The following is an 18633-nucleotide window of genomic DNA, read 5'->3' as shown; positions in this document are numbered from 1 at the left end:
TAAATAATTAAAACATTATTTAAAGTTTTATCCCTTACTGTTTGTAAAACATTATTATTCACAAAATAAAGCGATCAGTACGTAATGTAAATTGCAAAATATTTTTTGAATCCACAATTAGTAAAACATTATTATTCACATAATAAATGGGGGTCTTAGGTTTAGGCACCAACAGGGGGGTCTTAGGTTTAGGCACCAATAGGGGGGTCTAGGGGTTAGGGGTAGGTACAGGGAGGGGTACTTAGGCAACAACAGGGGGGGGGCTTAGGTTTAGGCACTAACAGGGGGGTCTTAGGTTTAGGCACCAACAGGGGGGTTTTAGGTTTAGGCATTAACAGGGGGGTCTTAGGTTTAGGCACCAACAGGGGGGTCTTAGGTTTAGGCACCAACAGGGGGGTCTTAGGTTTAGGCACCAAGAGGGGGGTCTAGGGGTTAGGGGTAGGTACAGGGAGGGTTACTTAGGCACCAACAGGGGGGGTCTTAGGTTTAGGCACCAACAGGGGGGTCTTAGGTTTAGGCACCAACAGAGGGGTCTTAGGTTTAGGCACCAATAGGGGGGTCTTAGGTTTAGGCACCAACAGGGGGGTCTTAGGTTTAGGCACCAACAGGGGGGTCTTAGGTTTAGGCACCAATAGGGGGGTCTTAGGTTTAGGCACCAACAGGGGGGTCTTAGGTTTAGGCACCAACAGGGGGGTCTTAGGTTTAGGCACCAACAGGGGAGTCTAGGGGTTAGGGATAGGTACAGGTAGGGTTCTGTGTAAGAGTAGGCTTAGGTATAGTTTTAGTAAAATTTTTGTAATAATTACTAATGTATTACAACATTTATTACGAACGTAGTTATATTTATATCATCTTTATAAACAATATTTTCAGATTTTATTATAAGAACAAAACATAAATGACGGTTATTCACAATAATATACAATTATAACAATTAAACATATATTATTGTTTTTTTTATAAACGTAATTATAAGTTTAACTTTTGAAACAGGGAAGATTAACGTTTTCACAATTTCCGATTTCATAAACATTATTTAATGATTTATAATTTTGTTAAACATTATTTGTAAACGAAATATAGCACACTATATTTATAAACCCTATTAATGATTAATTATTATTTAGAGTTTACACCCCGCGCCCTTTTTGTCCAGGCGCCCTTTTTGTACGTACGCTGTACACACATTACACAGCATTACACGGGTGGGAGGTATGTACACACATTACACAGCATTACACAGGGGTGGGAGGGGCACACACATTACACAGCATTACACAGGGGTGGGAGGGGCATACACATTACACAGCATTACACAGGGGTGGGAGGGGCACACACATTACACAGCATTACACAGGGGTGGGAGGGGCACACACATTACACAGCATTACACAGGGGTGGGAGGTATGTACACACATTACACAGCATTACACGGGTGGGAGGTATGTACACACATTACACAGCATTACACAAGGGTGGGAGGGGCACACACATTACACAGCATTACACAGGGGTGGGAGGGGCATACACATTACACAGCATTACACAGGGGTGGGAGGGGCACACACATTACACAGCATTACACAGGGGTGGGAGGGGCACACACATTACACAGCATTACACAGGGGTGGGAGGGGCACACACATTACACAGCATTACACAGGGGTGGGAGGTATGCACACACATTACACAGCATTACACAGGGGTGGGAGGGGCACACACATTACACAGCATTACACAGGGGTGTGAGGGGCACACACATTACACAGCATTACACAGGGGTGGGAGGGGCACACACATTACACAGCATTACACAGGGGTGGGAGGGGCACACACATTACACAGCATTACACAGGGGTGGGAGGGGCACACATATTACACAGCATTACACAGGGGTGGGAGGTATGCACACACATTACACAGCATTACACAGGGGTGGGAGGGGCACACACATTACACAGCATTACACAGGGGTGGGGGGTTGAAAGGTTGTAATAATGTGCTGCTTAAATCACCCCGATATTAAAATATATACAGCACATCACAATTTCTTAAAAATGACATCATTGCTTCAACTAGTCAGCAGCACATTCCTCCAGACAGTGCTTTACAGATACATTAATAATTAACACTCTAGAAGTTCCAGGCACCTGAATACAAAACCTATATTTCAATACCCAGTTGGTATATTACCATACAAGCCACTGTGACAGAGATCTGCAGACTCAGACCTATTCATGCATTGTTGTTAAAAAACCTGGTCTATTGAGAAATTAACACATGTAACAAAGTCTACCTCTGCCAGTTGTTTACAGAATAACAAATCCTATTGTCTCTGCTGTCTGTACCATGTCTATGCTATTGTTTCAAATATTTTCTATGTGCACTCCGGTCTAATCTGGTTTTTCCCTAACATCAGGGTGTATATAAGATTGACCTGTAAATAAAGATTTCAGATGCTGTTCCACCAATTTAAGTGTTTGTGGTTCTGTATCTCCCAGCTGGAAGAGAGGGTATTCACTTGGATTGGGGGAGAACTTTAACCTGGGTTGCAGATTATTCTGCTAAGTCATCTTGTAGCTGCCTCCGCTGAAATTGAGCTAACAGTTTGGTGTCGAGAAGTTGGATCCGCCATATACAGTATCGGGTGAGTAATTCTATTTTTTGATTACCACCCTATACTGTCAGAGCGGATTAATAGAACCCGGAGGGAAAGTGCTTCTGTAGCGCCTCTCCCAGGAATCTGATATTCCTAAAGTAAATAGCGGGTCTGATGCCCCAATTAAGAAAGCAGTACTGTGTGTCTAAGTGAATATTCTCTCTAAACCTTGTATATTGTTGTATAGTCGCTTAAGTGAATTTTAGTTATATAAGATTGCATGTTACTGTATAGATTTGTGTAGATTGTATGTGAGGTTAAGCTGAGATTGAAGGTATAAACTTGTCCACAGAGGATAGTTAAAATTCAAACCATAAATCGGGTGTAGATAAACCTATAGAAACTATAGAAGAATCACATAAGCTGGAGACCAGGTTTGCCAGTAAAGTCTAATACTGACGTCACCATCCCTAGATAAACCTTCAAACTCAGCTAATCTCACTCTATTTTTTTTTAGCTTAGCATAATGGTAAAGTCTCAAAGGTAAGGGGACTCCCAAGGGTTATTTTTGATTTATGATGTATCATATTCTGTGATGCTGTTTAATGCGGATATATAGATTTGTAAGTTTTAGAAAAAATCATGTTCCACAATTTGCTTTGAATCTTATTTCTGACTAACTCTATTTAGGAGTTTCATTTTTTTTTCTCGGAGACACTCAGCAGTTGCAGGTGTCTCTCCGGACCAGGACATTTTGAATGGGCATTGCGGCCGCAGGATAACTTTTTTTATCAGTCCCTCCAAAATGTTCTGGCCTGGCTACTAGATGTTTCTGAGCCTTTTCTTCTAATTACTATAAATGTGTTTGTCTATCTCCTCTCACTGTAGTTTCTGTGGAACTGTGATTTAAATTGCTTGTGTATGACTGGTTGCACTTTTTCAGCTAGGTTGTACTTTAAATATGCATCTCTGGACATCTGCTCAGAGTTGTTGCAGGTTTCTACCCCCTCCCTCCATGTATTGGGAGAGACTTGTGTTAATGCTTTTGTTTTTTCTCTTTCCTCTTCCCTGAAAAGACTGGGGGCAATGAGGAGAGTGTCAGGAAACAGAAACAAAAGAAGATCCCAGCTATATGTTGTTTGTCTGTTTGTGTATGTGTCTGTGCACAGAGAGTATCCAAATATTTTTTTTAGAGTTAGGAATAAACCTCTTAATTTAATTGATCATTTTTTTCTACAGTCAGAAAAGTCAAAAGCTAAATTATTGTTGGAGTCTAAGGTATGCGGACTGTGGTTATGTAAATGTGCATGTGTTGTCTTTCTTTGTCTACTATAGGAGAGGGTTTGTAAATTGTCTTGAGGCAAGGCAGGTGAGATTGAATGTGTAATTGGTTTTCACCTCATATAATGAATGACCCATGCACAAAGTTGCTGGCCATTGTGATGTTTTGAATTTAGTGTTTTGCAAAGGAAACAATTTATTTCGGGTGAACCAGATGTAACATGTCTTAAAATTTGTAATTTAAAGTTGGTTATAAAAAATTAACATACGGAAAGGCATGTTCCATCTGAAGTTTTTTGTTTTTCATGTGGTTTTTTTTTTTGTCAGGTATTTTTGCATATACCTGAGAATTCAAAGCACACAACAGTTTTGCTGTCAATGGGTGAATTAGGTTTGTAAATCTTCCAGTAGGAATTAAGTTGCTGTGAATGAAATGTAATCATTTTAACTTGAGCTTGCACTCATGCCGATATGAATGTAATGTAGAGATTGTGTCCAAAATCATATTGCTCAAATTACTAGAAGTTATGCTCATGCCAGGTTTTCTGTTCATATTGCCAAGAATAATGCAAACAATTGTGTGAATGTTTGGGTACGTGTATAATATTAATGGTGATGAGTCCCTTAAGCAAAGTGACATACTTATATTTTTTCACTTGTAATTGTGTAAAATTCTAACAAATGCTTTTACAGCAATTTCTTTGTTGGTTTCTGGTCTGTCTCTGGTTACAATCTGAGGGGTGTGGGAAACAAACCCTGGTGTTGGTGCATTTGGGGAGGGTTTTGAACCGCAGACGTTGACCCCCTGTACCACCTACTGTGCACAGGGTGAGATGGGGGGCCAACTAAACCTGCAAGTGGCTGAATCACACAGCCTCATAACCCGGCCCACATCAGTGTTCTAACATGCCTGGAGAGGGTGGAGACAAATATGTCATGTAAAATACTTATTGGTTGATTTGATTGTAATTGTCTCCATATGTCTGTTTGTATTGATACTGTGCTGTATAAAGCAAGGTCAGAGAAATGTGTTTAAGTGTCAGAACTCTATAGTACTAGGATTTACAGACAGTATGATGTTAGTAAAAGAAATTTGAATAGAGAGAGTAACCTTTGTCAAAAATATTGTTACATAGCTACGCATGTGGTAAATAGGTTGCACACACCCACTAAGCTGTTTAACTTCTTATTACCATTGAGGACCTCTACATAACTGCTTTGATTGAGACTGAGCTATCAATTACTTGGCTCATGCAGTTTGACAAACCTTGAACTCTTGTCTGATTCATCTTTACTAATTTGCCTGCACAAGTGTTCTTTATTACCTGTTCACTTGGAGACCTGCCTGTGATATCACCTGATTATGGAATACTTTGGAGATCATCTGATATGATTCTCCTGCACTGATGCAGCCCTAGAAGGATGACCCTCTGCTGTAAGGATGAGCCCTTCCTGCACCTGCCCTCCTCCTGTGTTGGTGATGGCTGCTTCAAGCCTTTCTTTTGTGTCATCCTTTGGGAAGAACTCCGCCTCTGCTGTTGCAACTGTGAGGTTTCTCAACTGGGATGAGAAGTTGAGTCTGCCCTTCCCTGCCTTCTACAACCTGGCTGCAATTGCTACATCCTTGTTATAAATCTGTTTCCATTTCTTTTGTGGGTGCCCAATGCCATACAATGAAACTGCTAACAAAAAGGCACTGGGTGTAGCCACGGTGATTACACGGCCAGCTCTCAGCCGCCACTGTCTGTTTGCCCCGAGACAGTGAGAGCTTGGCAGAAAAACATCTGCATTCATCATGAGGGCTTGTGGTGATGAATTCACCGTCCTCCTTCACCCTTCAAATGAACAATATTCTACTCTGCAATAATGAACTGACATTTCCTGGACCCACTCGAGGATCATTTTTTTTCCAAAATGCATTAAGGAGTTCTAACCTTATGGGTGAGGTGTGGCTTTAGGCAACCTGTTACAGTTTACCACATTCAGTTTTCCATTAAGTTATGCAGGGCTAGATTAGGATGATATACTAGCAAAGCTAACTACTGTTAATTCATCGTGTAGTTGTGTAACCCTTTAAACTGTATATTGTATTTGTGTACCAATGACAACACTAACTCATTGATCTCTAACATACATAGAGCTGTGCATAGTATCTAAGTGATCCCGCCCTTTCCTTTAGAAAAGGTTGGGATCAAAGGTTGGGTTGAAAGGTTGTAATAATGTGCTGCTTAAATCACCCCGATATTAAAATATATACAGCACATCACAATTTCTTAAAAATGACATCATTGCTTCAACTAGTCAGCAGCACATTCCTCCAGACAGTGCTTTACAGATACATTAATAATTAACACTCTAGAAGTTCCAGGCACCTGAATACAAAACCTATATTTCAATACCCAGTTGGTATATTACCATACAAGCCACTGTGACAGAGATCTGAAGACTCAGACCTATTCATGCATTGTTGTTAAAAAACCTGGTCTATTGAGAAATTAACACATGTAACAAAGTCTACCTCTGCCAGTTGTTTACAGAATAACAAATCCTATTGTCTCTGCTGTCTGTACCATGTCTATGCTATTGTTTCAAATATTTTCTATGTGCACTCCGGTCTAATCTGGTTTTTCCCTAACATCAGGGTGTATATAAGATTGACCTGTAAATAAAGATTTCAGATGCTGTTCCACCAATTTAAGTGTTTGTGGTTCTGTATCTCCCAGCTGGAAGAGAGGGTATTCACTTGGATTGGGGGAGAACTTTAACCTGGGTTGCAGATTATTCTGCTAAGTCATCTTGTAGCTGCCTCCGCTGAAATTGAGCTAACAGGGGTATGTACACACATTACACAGCATTACACAGGGGTGGGAGGTATGCACAAACATTACACAGCATTACACAGGGGTGGGAGGGGCACACACATTACACAGCATTACACAGGGGTGGGAGGGGTACACACATTACACAGCATTACACAGGGGTGGGAGGTATGTACACACATTACACAGCATTACACAGGGGTGGGAGGTATGCACACACATTACACAGCATTACACAAGGGTGGGAGGTATGTACACCCATTACACAGCATTACACAGGGGTGGGAGGGGTACACACATTACACAGCATTACACAGGGGTGGGAGGGGTACACACATTACACAGCATTACACAGGGGTGGGAGGTATGTACACACGTTACACACATTACACAGGGGTGGGAGGGGCACACACATTACACAGCATTACACAGGGGTGGGAGGGGTACACACATTACACAGCATTACACAGGGGTGGGAGGTATGTACACACATTACACAGGGGTGGGAGGGGCACACACATTACACAGGGGTGGGAGGGGCACACACATTACACAGCATTACACAGGGGTGGGAGGTAGGCACACACATTACACAGCATTACACAGGGGTGGGAGGGGCACACACATTACACAGCATTACACAGGGGTGGGAGGGGCACACACATTACACAGCATTACACAGGGGTGGGCGGGGTACACACATTACACAGCATTACACAGGGGTGGGAGGGGCACACACATTACACAGCGGTGGGAGGGGCACACACATTACACAGCATTACACAGGGGTGGGAGGTATGTACACACATTACACAGCATTACACAGGGGTGGGAGGGGCACACACATTATACAGCATTACACAGGAGTGGGAGGGGCACACACATTACACAGCATTACACAGGGGTGGGAGGTATGCACACACATTACACAGGGGTGGGAGGTATGTACACACATTACACAGCATTACACAGGGGTGGAAGGGGCACACACATTACACAGCATTACACAGGGGTGGGAGGTATGTACACACATTACACAGCATTACACAGGGGTGGGAGGGGCACACACATTACACAGGGGTGGGAGGTATGTACACACATTACACAGCATTACACAGGGGTGGGAGGGGCACACACATTACACAGCATTACACAGGGGTGGGAGGTATGTACACACATTACACAGCATTACACAGGGGTGGGAGGGGCACACACATTACACAGTATTACACAGGGGTGGGAGGGGCACACACATTACACAGCATTACACAGGGGTGGGAGGTATGTACACACATTACACAGCATTACACAGGGGTGGGAGGGGCACACACATTACACAGTATTACACAGGGGTGGGAGGGGCACACACATTACACAGCATTACACAGGGGTGGGAGGGGCACACACATTACACAGCATTACACAGGGGTGGGAGGGGCACACACATTACACAGCATTACACAGGGGTGGGAGGGGCACACACATTACACAGCATTACACAGGGGTGGGAGGTATGTACACACATTACACAGCATTACACAGGGGTGGGAGGGGTACACACATTACACAGCATTACACAGGGGTGGGAGGTATGTACACACATTACACAGCATTACACAGGGGTGGGAGGGGCACACACATTACACAGCATTACACAGGGGTGGAAGGTGTGTACACACATTACACAGCCTTACACAGGGGTGGGAGGGGCACACACATTACACAGCATTACACAGGGGTGGGAGGGGCACACACATTACACAGCATTACACAGGGGTGGGAGGGGCTCACACATTACACAGCATTACACAGGGGTGGGAGGGGCACACACATTACACAGCATTACACAGGGGTGGGAGGGGCACACACATTACACAGCATTACACAGGGGTGTGAGGGGCACACACATTACACAGCATTACACAGGGGTGGGAGGGGCACACACATTACACAGCATTACACAGGGGTGGGAGGGGCACACACATTACACAGCATTACACAGGGGTGGGAGGGGCACACACATTACACAGCATTACACAGGGGTGGGAGGTATGTACACACATTACACAGCATTACACAGGGGTGGGAGGGGCACACACATTACACAGCATTACACAGGGGTGGGAGGGGCATACACATTACACAGCATTACACAGGGGTGGGAGGGGCACACACATTACACAGCATTACACAGGGGTGGGAGGGGCACACACATTACACAGCATTACACAGGGGTGGGAGGTATGTACACACATTACACAGCATTACACGGGTGGGAGGTATGTACACACATTACACAGCATTACACAAGGGTGGGAGGGGCACACACATTACACAGCATTACACAGGGGTGGGAGGGGCATACACATTACACAGCATTACACAGGGGTGGGAGGGGCACACACATTACACAGCATTACACAGGGGTGGGAGGGGCACACACATTACACAGCATTACACAGGGGTGGGAGGGGCACACACATTACACAGCATTACACAGGGGTGGGAGGTATGCACACACATTACGAAATGTAGATAGAGAGATGCACATAAGTCGGCACTGCTGTACAGATCGTGTATTTAATCTTCACAAGTGGCATACATCAGAAGAGTTCAAAATTAGAACAACAAGTGAACATACCATATTCAGGAGGCTGTGAGCTGACGGTGGGTGCAGGGCACAGAGTAGCCTTACGGCCGTTTCACGCTGGCAATGCGCTTCTACGGAGGCTGCCTCCGTAGAAGCGCATTGCCAGCGTGAAACGGCCGTAAGGCTACTCTGTGCCCTGCACCCACCGTCAGCTCACAGCCTCCTGAACATGGTATGTTCACTTGTTGTTCTAATTTTGAACTCTTCTGATGTATGCCACTTGTGAAGATTAAATACACGATCTGTACAGCAGTGCCGACTTATGTGCATCTCTCTATCTACATTCCAGTGACTCTATTTACAAGCCAGAGCACGCTGTTTTCGTGGAAAGAGGCTGCAGTTACTGCCAAGATCCCTCCTCCATGCATAGTGTACTGTAGTGCCGGCCTTCTCCTTTCCTCTCCCCGCTCTAACAATGCACACACATTACACAGCATTACACAGGGGTGGGAGGGGCACACACATTACACAGCATTACACAGGGGTGTGAGGGGCACACACATTACACAGCATTACACAGGGGTGGGAGGGGCACACACATTACACAGCATTACACAGGGGTGGGAGGGGCACACACATTACACAGCATTACACAGGGGTGGGAGGGGCACACATATTACACAGCATTACACAGGGGTGGGAGGTATGCACACACATTACACAGCATTACACAGGGGTGGGAGGGGCACACACATTACACAGCATTACACAGGGGTGGGGGGTATGTACACACATTACACAGCATTACACAGGGGTGGGAGGTATGCACACACATTACACAGCATTACACAGGGGTGGGAGGGGCACACACATTACACAGCATTACACAGGGGTGGGAGGGGCACACACATTACACAGCATTACACAGGGGTGGGAGGTATGTACACACATTACACAGCATTACACAGGGGTGGGAGGTATGCACACACATTACACAGCATTACACAAGGGTGGGAGGTATGTACACCCATTACACAGCATTACACAGGGGTGGGAGGGGTACACACATTACACAGCATTACACAGGGGTGGGAGGGGTACACACATTACACAGCATTACACAGGGGTGGGAGGTATGTACACACATTACACACATTACACAGGGGTGGGAGGGGCACACACATTACACAGCATTACACAGGGGTGGGAGGGGTACACACACTACACAGCATTACACAGGGGTGGGAGGTATGTACACACATTACACAGGGGTGGGAGGGGCACACACATTACACAGGGGTGGGAGGGGCACACACATTACACAGCATTACACAGGGGTGGGAGGTAGGCACACACACACATTACACAGCATTACACAGGGGTGGGAGGGGCACACACATTACACAGCATTACACAGGGGTGGGAGGGGCACACACATTACACAGCATTACACAGGGGTGGGCGGGGTACACACATTACACAGCATTACACAGGGGTGGGAGGGGCACACACATTACACAGCATTACACAGCGGTGGGAGGGGCACACACATTACACAGCATTACACAGGGGTGGGAGGTATGTACACACATTACACAGCATTACACAGGGGTGGGAGGGGCACACACATTATACAGCATTACACAGGAGTGGGAGGGGCACACACATTACACAGCATTACACAGGGGTGGGAGGTATGCACACACATTACACAGGGGTGGGAGGTATGTACACACATTACACAGCATTACACAGGGGTGGAAGGGGCACACACATTACACAGCATTACACAGGGGTGGGAGGTATGTACACACATTACACAGCATTACACAGGGGTGGGAGGGGCACACACATTACACAGGGGTGGGAGGTATGTACACACATTACACAGCATTACACAGGGGTGGGAGGGGCACACACATTACACAGCATTACACAGGGGTGGGAGGTATGTACACACATTACACAGCATTACACAGGGGTGGGAGGGGCACACACATTACACAGTATTACACAGGGGTGGGAGGGGCACACATATTACACAGCATTACACAGGGGTGGGAGGTATGTACACACATTACGCAGCATTACACAGGGGTGGGAGGGGCACACACATTACACAGTATTACACAGGGGTGGGAGGGGCACACACATTACACAGCATTACACAGGGGTGGGAGGGGCACACACATTACACAGCATTACACAGGGGTGGGAGGGGCACACACATTACACAGCAATACACAGGGGTGGGAGGGGCACACACATTACACAGCATTACACAGGGGTGGGAGGGGTACACACATTACACAGCATTACACAGGGGTGGGAGGGGCACACACATTACACAGCATTACACAGGGGGGGTGGGAGGTATGTACACACATTACACAGCATTACACAGGGGTGGGAGGTATGTACACACATTACACAGCATTACACAGGGGTGGGAGGGGCACACACATTACACAACATTACACAGGGGTGGGAGGTATGTACACACATTACACAGCATTACACAGGGGTGGGAGGTATGTACACACATTACACAGCATTACACAGGGGTGGGAGGTATGTACACACATTACACAGCATTACACAGGGGTGGGAGGGGCACACACATTACACAGCATTACACAGGGGTGGGAGGGGCACACACATTACACAGCATTACACAGGGGTGGGAGGGGCACACACATTACACAGCATTACACAGGGGTGGGAGGTATGCACACACATTACACAGCATTACACAGGGGTGGGAGGGGCACACACATTACACAGCATTACACAGGGGTGGGAGGGGCACACACATTACACAGCATTACACAGGGGTGGGAGGTATGCACACACATTACACAGCATTACACAGGGGTGGGAGGGGCACACACATTACACAGCATTACACAGGGGTGGGAGGGGCACACACATTACACAGCATTACACAGGGGTGGGAGGGGCACACACATTACACAGTATTACACAGGGGTGGGAGGGGCACACACATTACACAGCATTACACAGGGGTGGGAGGTATGTACACACATTACACAGCATTACACAGGGGTGGGAGGGGCACACACATTACACAGCATTACACAGGGGTGGGAGGGGCACACACATTACACGGCATTACACAGGGGTGGGAGGTATGCACACACATTACACAGCATTACACAGGGGTGGGAGGGGCACACACATTACACAGTATTACACAGTGGTGGGAGGGGCACACACATTACACAGCATTACACAGGGGGGGGGGAGGTATGTACACACATTAGGCCCCGTTCACATCACAGAACGCAGGCAAGTTCCGTTCAGAACACGACGCACAGGAACGCACGTCATGTGCGTCTCTGTGCGTTGCGTGGCTGATCCCATTCACTGAAAGTGAATGGGACAGCCGCGCGTTTTGTTAGGAAACGCGTGAAGCATGCGTTCCCTGACCACACAGGTCCGGAACGCATGCAGTGTGAACATCAGACAGTGTAGTCTATGCACTGTCTGATGTTGTGCGTGTCGGCCTCCCGCACGCGTTCCCGAAATGCGGACGGGAACGCCTGCAATGTGAACGGGGCCTTACACAGCATTACACAGGGGTGGGAGGAGCACACACATTACACAGCATTACACAGTAGTGGGAGGGGCACACACATTACACAGCGTTACACAGAGCTGCGGCGCACAGACCTCCCGCTCGCGCTGGGGATAGGAGGAAGTGTTCCGATGCGCCTGCCGCCTGCTGAGACACTGCAGTTCTGGAGGAGGGAGCCCCAAGGTGAGGGAAGGAGGGGGATACGGCCCCCCTTCCCCGCCGCTGTGCCCTGCTCCCCCTTCACTGCGCTGCCTCCCCTCCTTCTGGGGACACTTGGCTACTTATCCTGCGGACACCTATAGACCTAGCTATCTATATTGGAGACACCTATAGACCTGGCTACCTATTCTGGGGTCACCTATGGACCTGGCTATCTAAACTGGAGACACCTATAGACCTGGCTACTTATACTGGGGACACCTATAGACCAGAATACTTACACTAAGAACACCTATAGACCTGGCTATCTAAACTAGAGACACCTATATACCTGGCTACTTATACTGGGGACACCTATAGACCTGGCTACTTATACAGGGGACACCTATAGACCAGACTACTTATACTGGGGACACCTATAGACCTGGCTATCTAAACTGGAGACACCTATAGACCTGGCTACTTATACTGGGGACACCTATAGACCTGGCTACTTATACTGGGGACATCTATAGACCAGACTACTTATACTGGGGACACCTATAGACCTAGCTACCTATTCTGGGGTCACCTATAGACCTGGCTACCTATTCTGGGGTCACCTATAGACTTGGCTACCTATACTGGGGACACCTATAGACCTGGCTACTTATACTGGGGATACCTATAGACCTAGCTACTTATTCTGGGGTCACCTATAGACCTAGCTACCTATTCTGGGGTCACCTATAGACCTAGCTATCTATTCTGGGGTCACCTTTAGACCTGGCTATCTAAACTGGGGACACCTATAGACCTGGCTACTTATACTGCAGACACCTATAGACCTGGGTACCTATTCTGGGGACACCTATAGACCTGGCTATCAAAACTGGAGACACCTATAGGCCTGGCTATCTAAACTGGGGACACCTATATATAGACCTGGCTACTTATACTGGGGACACCTATAGACCTTGCTATCTGTACTGGGGACACCTATAGACCTGGCTGCTTATACTGGGGACACCTATAGACCTGGCTACCTATACTGGGGACACCTATAGACCTGGCTTCCTATACTGGGAACACCTATAGACCTGGGTATTTCTACTGGGAATACCTATAGACCTGGTTACCTATACTGGGGGCACCTATTTTGGTGGAACTGCTGCCAGATTATTTTTGGGTGATCCGCTGCCAGATTATGTGTATGTTGGGGAACCGCTGCAAGATTGTGTATGTTGGGGAACCGCTGCTGCCAGATTACGTCTATTTTGGGGGAACCACTGCCACATTATCTGTATTTTGGAGACACCGCTTCCTAATTATGTGTATTTTTGGTGAAATGCTGTCAGATTACATGTATTTTGGGGGAAACACTATGGCAGTCAGAGCTCAAACTTCCCTGGCTGACCTTTTACACCACTGCTAAGGTCATGTATATTTGGCCCCACCCATGACCACGCCCACATTCTGTTGAGGGACTACACCCATTTTTCGGGGAGCCGCACTACGCGCAGGTTTTTTTGATTGGTTAAAGATATCCTTTGTCAGTAAATTTTTATATCTTTGTTAGTAAAAAATAACATGAAAGGTTGGCAACACGGGGCCCCACAATCTCCTATTGCCTGGGGCCCCCATGAGTTGTCAGTCCACCCCTGTTGCGGGATCAAACGGTTGGCGGGAAGGCCACAGAGCAGAGAGTTGCAATAGTCTAGTCGGGAAATAATCACGGCATGCACCAGAAGTTTGGTAGTGTCCTGTGTGAGAAAAGGGCGGATGTAGGAGATGTTTTTTAGGTGGAGGCAACAAGAGGAGGATAGTTTGTCAATATGAGTTTGAATGAGAGAATCGAGTCCAGTAGTATTACATCTAGGCAGTGAGCCTGGGGAACAGGCGTTATTGAACTGCCATCAGCAGAGATTGTGATGTTGGGCAGGGACGTTGAATTGTAGGATGGAAAGATTGCCATTTCTGTCTTGTCCATGTTGAGTTTCAGAAAATAGGCGGACATAAATAAGGAGATTGCATACAGTCAAGAATGCGAGCTGTCAGTTTTTGAAAGGTAGATTTGGCTATCGATAGCGTATTGATGGTACTGGAAGCCAAAGCAACTGATGAGCTAACCAAGACCATAAGTATAGATGGAGAAAAGGAGAAGTCTGAGGACTGAGCCTTGGGGAACTCCAACAGTGAGGGGTTGTGGAGAGAAGGTGGTGCTGAAAGGTAGATTTAGGTATTGTCAGTGTATAGATGGTACTGGAAACCAAAGCAACTGATGAGCTGAACCAAGACCATAAGTGTAGATAGAGAAAAGGAGAGGTCCGAGGACTGAGCCTTGGGGAACTGCAACAGTGAGGGGTCATGGAGAGAAGGTGGTGCTGGAGTGAACGACTCTGAGGGTCCTATCTGTGAGATAGAAGGAAAACCAGGAGAGTACAAGACCCTGTATACCCATGGATGAGAGGATTTGGAGAAGGAGTGGGTGGTCCACTGTGTCAAATGTGGAAGAGAGATCTAGGAGGATGAGATTAGAGTAGAGGCCTTTAGATTTAGCAGTTGTCAGGTCACTGGTTACTTTGAGTAGGGCAGTTTCAGTTTAAGTGGCTGGGAGCAGAATCCAGATTAGAGGTTGTCAAACAGAAAAACAGCGGTGAGGTGATGGACTAAGTCGGTGTAGACACGCCGGCTCAGGTAGTTTGGAAGAGAATAGGAGGAGTGAAATGGGGCAGTAATTGGGCAGGGAAGGGGGTAAAGAGAAGGTTTTTTGAGTATAGATGTCATGAAGGCTTGTTTGAATGTGTGTGGAAAGATGCCTTTGGAGAGAGGAAGGTCGAAGAGGAAGGTTAAGGCAGGTGAGATGGTAGAGAATAGGTGAGTAATGAGGTGAGAGGGAATGGGGTTGAGGGGGCAAGTAGTGGGATGTGACTTAGAGATGAGACAGTGGTGAGAAGATAGGTGGGCTATAAGGTTTGGGGTTTGTGTGGAGAGAGGAGGCTGCTGGGTGAAGCTTTTCCTGATGTTGGTCATTTTTTTTCACTAAAGAAGGATACAAAGTCCTCGGCTGAGATGCCGGGAGTGGAAGGGGGAGGTGGGGGTTGGAGGAAGGAACTGAAGGTAGCAAACAGTAGTTTAGGGTTGTGTCGTGTCTTTCTTCTGTTATAAGTTGAATTGAGTAGAAATGGCTGAAAAAAATTCTGTGTGCCTTCATTTTAGACTGCAAAACAACCAAATGTTAATTATTTGAAGGGGCTAAACATGTTCTGTACCCGTTATAAATTCTAGGAATGATAATAACTGGCAATCGCTGGAAATAATAATGATCTGAAGATAGCATTTTGCAGTAGATGTGTAATTTGATCTTTTTGCCACTAGATGGAGCTGGAGTCAAGCTTTTGAGAGGAGAGCGCTGTTCCATGGCTGACATCAGTCAGTCACAGATGTGTTCTCAGTATGGCCGCCACTATAATGAAGTCTAGGGGCTTGATTCATTAAGCTGCTAAAGCAGTGCAGCTTAATTGAGCAGCGCGAGTTAAACTGTCAGCGCACACGCTACGAGCAGTAGTGTTGCGTGCTCTGGTAATGTACGCGCTCCAAGTGTCAGACAGCCTATAGGGCCAATCAAAGTGCGGAGATCACATACTAAATAGCCACTGGTCCCGATGGGGGTCAGGGCGAGACTGAAGGAGCAGCGGGTAGATACAAAGGAGCGGAGCGTAAGTTACCAGCGCACGCTATGCAGCACTACCGCGTATAGCGTGTGCGCTGACAGTTTAATTCGCTCTGCTCAATTGAACCACTTCACTGCTGAGGGGTTTTACCCTTATGCATAAGAGCAATTTTCATCTTTCAGCGCTCCTTCCATTTATACACCTATGACTTTATCACTACTTATCACAATGAAACGAGCTATATCTTGTTTTTTTCGCCATCAATTAGGCTTTCTTTGGGTAGTACATTTTGCTAATAATTATTTTATTTTAAATGCAATTTAACGGAAAAAATAAGAACAAAAATGGAAAAAATTCAATATTTGTAAGTTTTCACCCATTATAGTTTTAAAATAATACATGCTACCATAATTAAACCTCACACATTTTACTTGCCCATTTGTACCGGTTATTGCAACATTTAAAATATTTCCCTAGTACAATGTATGGCGCAAATATTTTATTTGGAAATAAAGGTGTAATTTTTCAGTTTTTGGGTGCATCACTTTTTACAAGCCCATATTTTCAAAAATAACAGTGATATACCCTCTTGTCTTGACATACATATTAAAAAACTTCAGTTCCTAAGGTAACTATTTATGTATTTTTATTTGTCTTTTTTTCTATGCAAATAATTTATTTGGGTATATAGAACTATAGGAGAGTGTGGGAAATAAGGGGTTATTTTTAATTACGGTATGTGTAATTATCGAAAAGAAAATGTATGTAAGTGTAATTTTACTATTTGGCCACAAGATGTCCTCATGCATTATTTTCCTGCGCGTACTATTAGTACGCTAACAGGAAGTAATGTGTGGACATGTTACTTAGTTAGTTATAATGACTGCGGCATCTAATTGATGCCAGCGATCATTGACACAGGGATTTAGATCAATGAATGGGAAAAGCATTCCCATTCATTGATCTCCCCTCTGATAGGCAGTGGTGACAAGTACCCTCGCGGGAGGGAGCGCAGGAGCGAGCGGAGTCCATCCACCGTAATAGATGAGTATGTATGTCCCTGAGCAGGAACTGAAGTCCAGCGGGACATAGATATACCCTCTCAAATCACATAGGTGGTTAAGCTGCACTGCTTAATGAATCATGTCATGATATAGCAGCTGTTTGTGATATTGGGATAATACAGAAGCATATTTTTCATTTTTCTGTCTGCTGTGTACTATTTCAGATGTGTCTGGCTTTGGGGGTATAATTGTCACCTGGCTGAAGGAAGCTGCTAATTTGATTGTCTGTATGGCCATGTAAAGTACATTAGCATTCAGTGTCCTCTGGACACTGCGGCCTCCAGCAAGGAAACAGGTAATTAGGTAAAGACCCTCTATTCTGTCCTGAATCTGCTGAAAAGGTGTTGCATTGCTTTGAACTTTGTGTATATGTAAACAGCCAATACACAATCAGACCATCTGGTCTGGACAGTTAAAAGCTAAAACAGGAACCTTTGGAATTTGCATATCATAGCAAGCAAGGATGTGCTGTCACACTCAGGGAAATTAAATTATATCTGGACTTGTACCCCCGGGGCTACAAATCGGACTGTATAAGTTGGCCTAAGACAGTCACAGTTCATCTTCTCTTGGGGGTAGCGCATAGCTAGAGATGATCCTGATCAAATCAGAAATGTGTGCCCTCCCACGACCAAGTTAGACCTCGTACTGGGAACCTTTGATCCCTGTTTTTATTTTTGCAAACTGTCTTGTGTGTCTTTGTAATTTTTACTTTGGTTTTGTAAATCTTTTTGTATATATTCTTGTCTGCACTGTTCCACTTTTTGGAATATTAAATATATATTTAATAAGCCTGACTTCTGATGTACTAACAGCTCATAGCCTAGAGAGAGATTATGGTGTAATTGGCGTTAGAAGTTCAGTGTCTAA

Source organism: Hyperolius riggenbachi, chromosome 12 (genome assembly GCF_040937935.1).
Source record: "Hyperolius riggenbachi isolate aHypRig1 chromosome 12, aHypRig1.pri, whole genome shotgun sequence".
Taxonomy (NCBI): domain Eukaryota; kingdom Metazoa; phylum Chordata; class Amphibia; order Anura; family Hyperoliidae; genus Hyperolius; species Hyperolius riggenbachi.
This window is presented reverse-complemented; position numbering follows the sequence as displayed.